Source organism: Triticum urartu, chromosome 1A (assembly GCF_056163025.1).
Source record: "Triticum urartu cultivar PI428250 chromosome 1A, HENAU_Tu73, whole genome shotgun sequence".
Lineage (NCBI taxonomy): Eukaryota > Viridiplantae > Streptophyta > Magnoliopsida > Poales > Poaceae > Triticum > Triticum urartu.
The window spans coordinates 591,321,519-591,327,518 of record NC_141873.1 but is presented as its reverse complement, the minus strand read 5'-3'; the positions used below and the strand labels follow the sequence as shown (position 1 = coordinate 591,327,518).

The 6,000-nt window shown below is 42.2% G+C and overlaps 1 long non-coding RNA gene across 2 annotated transcripts; it reads left to right on the top strand.

Moving 5' to 3' along the window:
* The first annotated feature begins 836 nt into the window (after nucleotides 1-836).
* LOC125534658 (uncharacterized) lies at nucleotides 837-5,799 on the top strand. 2 transcript variants are annotated; one of them, XR_015610148.1, is made up of 9 exons: nucleotides 837-1,227; nucleotides 1,391-1,447; nucleotides 1,554-1,631; nucleotides 1,904-1,962; nucleotides 2,423-2,682; nucleotides 2,898-3,191; nucleotides 3,350-3,872; nucleotides 4,930-4,960; nucleotides 5,368-5,799. It is a non-coding gene; the product is annotated as an uncharacterized LOC125534658 (long non-coding RNA). The 2 variants fall into 2 exon arrangements; XR_015610147.1 differs by having other exon boundaries at nucleotides 838-1,227; nucleotides 3,472-3,872.
* The last annotated feature ends 201 nt before the right edge of the window (nucleotides 5,800-6,000 follow it).

Here is a 6,000-nt window from a genome sequence, read left to right as displayed (position 1 = left end):
CTAGAAGGGCAGAAATGCATGGACTGTCGGACTGATATTATTTTGGATTCAAGCATGTAAAAATTAAGCATATTTACCTTTTTTTTTGGTTGTGATCGGGGATGCGATCTAGCGTGGGTGTGATCCGGCGTGTTGTGTGGACTAGCGTACATTTGAATTTGAATTTGCTGATGGATATATACATGCTACGGTTGGATGGCGTCCTCTCACATCTATGTCCGCGGACAGATGCGGGTGTATTTTGCTGGTTGCCGTTGGAGCTGTCCTTGCATAGAGAAACCAAGTGCAAGAAAGACACATACTTTACAAAGTTGAAATTAGGATAAGCCTAATATATATAATATGCACGCGAGGTAGAAAATTAGAAATGGAGGGGCGAATCATACTTATATGATGGCCGGGGTGATATATATAGGCGAATTGCAGGAAGATGCTATATATGTAGTAGTATATTTGTATGATAGTCTGGAATAAATGATGGAATCCAAAACAATAAGGTGTGCATCAAGCTCGTTTTCTTGCGATAGCCACGTCGCCATGGTACTGTCCAGGTAAATCGAGAGCGAGAGATATTTGCGGGGTAAATCGAGAGCGAGGCGGCTGCCCAATCACGTCGTGTGCTGCGCGGCCAGTTGGAGGCTGGTGGTTGGTTCTGCGCGTGCTGGGTGGGCGATTTCATTGGGTGCGGGTGGGACCTTCCTCTGTCTCGTCCTGGCGTTGTGGGCGTCGGTTACGGGGCTTGCGTACGTGCGCGGGGCCGTGGTTCGCTGACCTGTGGGTCGTCTCCCTTTTACTGTGTCGAGGTAAAACCATCCCGTGATAACACCTCCCCCGAGTAAATACGAAGCAAATCTGCTCTACCACGCAACAGAAGCAAACTCGCAGCACCCCTCCTCCTCATCAGTCACCGCCTGGTCTTCTCGATGGAGGTGGAGGAGTAGGGGATCCCGCCGGATCAGAGGCGTGCGGGCACAGTGGTGGGCATCTCCGGCAGCGGCGGCGACCTGCAGGCCAAGTGCTATGGCGGGGGCGCTCGATTTAATGCAGCGCCATGGACCGGTCCCTGCAGAAGTGAGAGAAGATGAGGGAGAGAGAGAAGGAAGGAGAGGAGCATCGATGGTGGTCCGAGCGCTGCCGCCTCCATCCTTGCACCATCTTCGTCACACGCAGCCGCCTCCTTCCGCAATCCTCTTCTTCGCGCACGGCAACAGAGGCAGGTCCTGTCAGGTGAGATCACACCGTCCTCCACAACCTTCTCTACAGCCACGCAAAAACAGAGAGGAGTCTGATGCGTGCGTGTTATTGTTATTTTGGCTGTCTAAATTGTCCCTTGAACTAATCCAGCAACCTGACATTTCTTGGACACTAAATAATATCATTCTTATGACAGGGAATAATATTATTCAGTTAGCATCTTTTTTCGTGGAAGAGGAGTGAGAATTTAAAGGTTAGAAAATTGTAACTGAATGAGTGTTCTCTTTTTTCTGCCTCTGACTTGAACGAATATATTTCTTAATATATCAATGCTCATCATTGCCATGTCTGGCTCTCAGGTGCATGCTACATAGAAGCTTAGATCTGTAATCAAGCTGTGGAAGAGAGTACTGTAAGAGATACTTCTATAAGCAGAGGTATGTGCCTGCATTTACACCTTAATTATCCCTTAGTTAGTTCTCTATGGTTCGTCGGATTCATGTTGAAATGATTTTCTTTAGTCGGTGTTGTACTATGTTGATGGTATACTGATTTGGCGTAAGAATTATTGACATTGCTCTGTGTGTACAAATCTTACAGGTTTATGATATTAAGAATTAGCGGTGTGTTTTTTGTTTACTGCTGGATTTGCTAACAAACTGTCTCTTATGTTGTTGATTGATATGCTGATTTGTTGTTTTTCATTCAGTTGAAGAGCTCTCCATGCTTAAGATCTTTTCTAGGATAATTGCGTCGTTAAATCTGAAGGTATATGATTGGTTTCTCTACTAATGTATCGATAAGCATATTTTCCATCCTCAATATATTGTTGCTTGCCTAACTTTTTCCTACATTTGTGAGGTGGCCGTGGAAGTTCAGTTCTTGTAGGCGGCGTAAAACTTGTACTGCCTATAGATGATTTTGCCAGTTTGACAAAAACATATAATAACCAAGGGAACTTTCTCAGTTTTTTTGTTTTTGCACTTCTCGGATTTTAGGCTGGGGGTATTAACATATATGGCACATAGGAAATTTAGATCTGCAAGATTGGATAGGGATAAATCCTTCTGCCATGTTGAAAAATTAGATTTACAAAGAAGAAAAGAAATTATTAAAGAAGAGATATAGTCGATTAGGTTGTTATGGTGTTTCTTTGATCTTCCCTAGACCTCTCGTTTTCTGATTGGCATGGTGATGATCTGTTTCTTATGGTGTTTGTCTGGTTCAGGATTCACTCATGTGCCAAAGCCAGCTCGGGGAAGCCTTCCTGGACTCCTGGTTGACCACAACAATCACGACACGGTGAGTGGATTTTGAATCTTTCTTGAGCTGTCGGATCGGATTAGATGTGTATATGGTAGTTATGGACTGCTGACTGCTTAATGTTGTGTTTCCTCTGTGTACTATGGTGTGAGCTTAAGCGAGCGGAACGCCGAAGGAGGATCTTGGGGATGACGGAGGCATCGACGACAACCTCAAAGGCGAGAGGTACTGAGACTGCAAATTGCTTTCATGTCTCTGTGTTTCTTTCTTTATGCAACTCCGTCGGTATTAAGGCCGTATAGTCGGTGGGGAGCAACAAAAAACTGAATCTGTTGATGTTTACGATTTGGACGATCTGTTTGATACATCTGCATTGGTGATGGGGAACATTGTTCAAGACAGTGTGGGTTCAGAAGTGAGGAAAACAATTTGGCTTGCAGGGTTCAGGCTACTCTCTTGTGACGTTGGCTTAGGAAAAGTTATTCGGCTCCATTTACGATTGCTTCATTTCGCCGTGCTCTAGCCCCACATCGTCCCATCCTCCTTGGCTGCCGCTCTCGTCCTCTGACGAAGAACCATGGGGCTTGCAGCTGTGCCTGAGTCTCCACAAGGACGTTGGGTGGAGGATATCCGGTGCCAACGGGCCGCTCATGTCGGTGTCCAAGATCTCGGAGCCGTCGGAGTCACCGTCACCGTCCGGAGACGGGTCGATGGGGGATGCTATGATGAATTGGGTACATCCAAACTTCTCCTGTGATATCTTTATTTTCTTTTTCGGTTTAAGGTAGTGAAGCCTCAGTTAATCTGCAAGTGTGCTATGTTCTTATTTGTTGCTGGCCTTTACCTGTTTGTTGGTATGCGTTTGCAAACTGAAAATATTCATGTTTTTCAGGTCTCTGTTAGAGGAATGTATTTTCTTGCAAACTAAATTGGTTTTCTGGAACATGTCTTCATATTTTAGATTTTAGTATATGGCTTCAGAACTATTCATTGGATATACTTTGTTGATTCCAGCCCGTGGATAAGAATATTTTAGTCACTGGAGAGATTGTTGAACATGTGACATTGATGCAAATCTCTGGCCACCTACGGGTGAAACTCTTTGAAGACCAAGTTTGAATATGGACGAGGGCAGTGAATTTCGGCATGCGAGTTTACTTGCAGTCTCTGACCCTAATGTAATCAGTCCCAGTAGTGAGGGAAAGGCGCTGCCAACGAGGATGTGGAGGAGAACAAGGTCGAGCCGGATTGGTGAAGGGTGTTGAGGCTGGCTCTCTCTCCTCCTCGTCTTCGATAGTGTGAAGAAGATCGATGTTGAAATGGACGCATGCTACAAGAGAAGCAGAGGCGTCTTGTGAGCCTTGGGCTCTTCATCGATCTGTTTGTGTGTGCTCTTGGTCGCATGCACGCATAAGGTACAACTTGTCTCTCAATCTCTCCTCCCAGTTATGGATCCAACATGAGGAAAAACCACTTTCTTTTTATTGTTGTTGCTTTTATTTATCTTCCAGTTCATGGTTGTTAGTGTATGGATGCCAGACCAAATAAAAAGAGATCTCAACTCAGTTTCTTTAGATGCAGGTTCGTCTCGTGTATTATAAAGAAATGTCAACACTAAAGAGAGCAGAGCTATTATATTGACAATAGAAGCTAGAGAAATTAATCGATGAGAATTTTGATGCATATGATTTAATCTAATTTTTAGTTATGCTAATTTAGTAACAGTACTATTTATATTACTGATTTGGAGATATATGCAATACATCTTTTAGCAATCAACTGTTCACCAACATAGCGTGAACACTAAAGAGAGCAGAGCTATTATCTCGACAATTGAGCTAGAGAAATTAATCTATGAGCATTTTCATGCATATGATTTAATCTAATTTTTAGTTGTGCTAATTTAATTGATTTGGAGATATATGCAATACATCTTTCAGCAATCAACTGTTCACCGACCTGTCTATTGTATGCATTAATTGGATTAATTAACAACAAATGCATGATTTATTGAAGTCAAGTTACTAAATATTCATGATCTTTTTCCCTGAACTTCTTATCCATGATCAACTGAGAGTCGAATACTTAAGTGGTTGAGGAAAGCTTCAAATACAATAGTGGCAAACATCTCCATTGATGCTACAAAGCATCTCGATGATTTTGAAGTGAGTCTGCATGTTAATTAACATTACTTCTTGCATCACGCCCTATTGATCTAAAAGTTACTTAGTTTTCTGAATTTCATAGGATGCTTATGATATAAAAGAACTATGCCCTTACCTTTATAGACTGCTGTAAATTTGATTCTGCAGTTTTTGCTTGCATCACGTTTTTGTGCTTTATTAGGCACTTTATGTTGCACTGTTCTATATTAGACAGATCAGGTTATTTTTTCAGGCAGTGTACAGATGTGGATTGTACTGTACTTACTGCTTATCATCGTCTATATGACCATAACCTACTTTTGTGCAGGATCGATGGATGGAAGGTGGGACACGATTTTGTAAGTACAGACAAAAAATGCAGTATGTTTGATTTTCTTATTATTGTACCTTTTCTTTTTCTGTTCAGGTGGATCCAGAATATATTCCACTTTTTCTGCTATCTTCTGTGGTATATTTTGTTGCGAAGGTTGAAAACATAATATTGATAGAAATAATTTCCATTTGTTTGCCATGAACCTTCTGCACTAGAGGAATGCTTGCATTAGATCATCAAAGTTAATTGCTATTTTATCAGTATCTGCATGTTAAATGTGTCTATAGTGATTGAACAACTCTCATTAATAGATGAAGCCGTCGAGCAGAAGGCATTTTTTTACTTAGTTATAATGATGGATTATATAATAGCTGCGCTCGACGAGATCCTCCCCAACCTGACCCCTCCTTCTTCCTTTTCTATATGATGCAGGTGTGGACACCTCTGTATGCTCAAAGACTTAACTCTGTTGATTTATGGCATGGTGATTGGTGATTGATTTCGATTGCACGGGAATCCTGGGGAGAGCAGTGGAAAAGCTATGGGGAACTTGTGTGTTAACGGTGCTAGCAGTGAGGGTTTCTTTTGAGCTTCTCTTCGCTTCTCCTTAATAATCGGACCTTCCTGCTATGCATAGTGAATTTTGATATTTTGATGATGCAAGCATTGTTGTTTCTAGTGGCTGCAAGGATTTCCTTTGGGCATATTTTCTTCTAGCTTAATTAGTCAGGATCGTTGATTTTATAAACAATATTCAGACTGTTCCTTGTATTAGCAAAAATCAGATAAGAATTAAATTATTGTACTTAAAGACAACCTGAATGTCTTGTGCCATGCAAAAGAGATGCTCTGCATTCCCTTTCACCTCCTGTTTGGCCAAAGCAACTACCTATTGTGGTCTTTTGATGCTGTACTGGTTGTGCAAAGAGTTGTTGTTGTCACAGGCTGATCAAAGTGGGAACAGAGCCAGAAAGCCGTCGAGGCACCACCTACTGTGGAGCAGACAATCTTGGAGTCGCCGCAGACAAGTGTAGTATCGAAGTTGATACAAGACAAGGAGGAAGG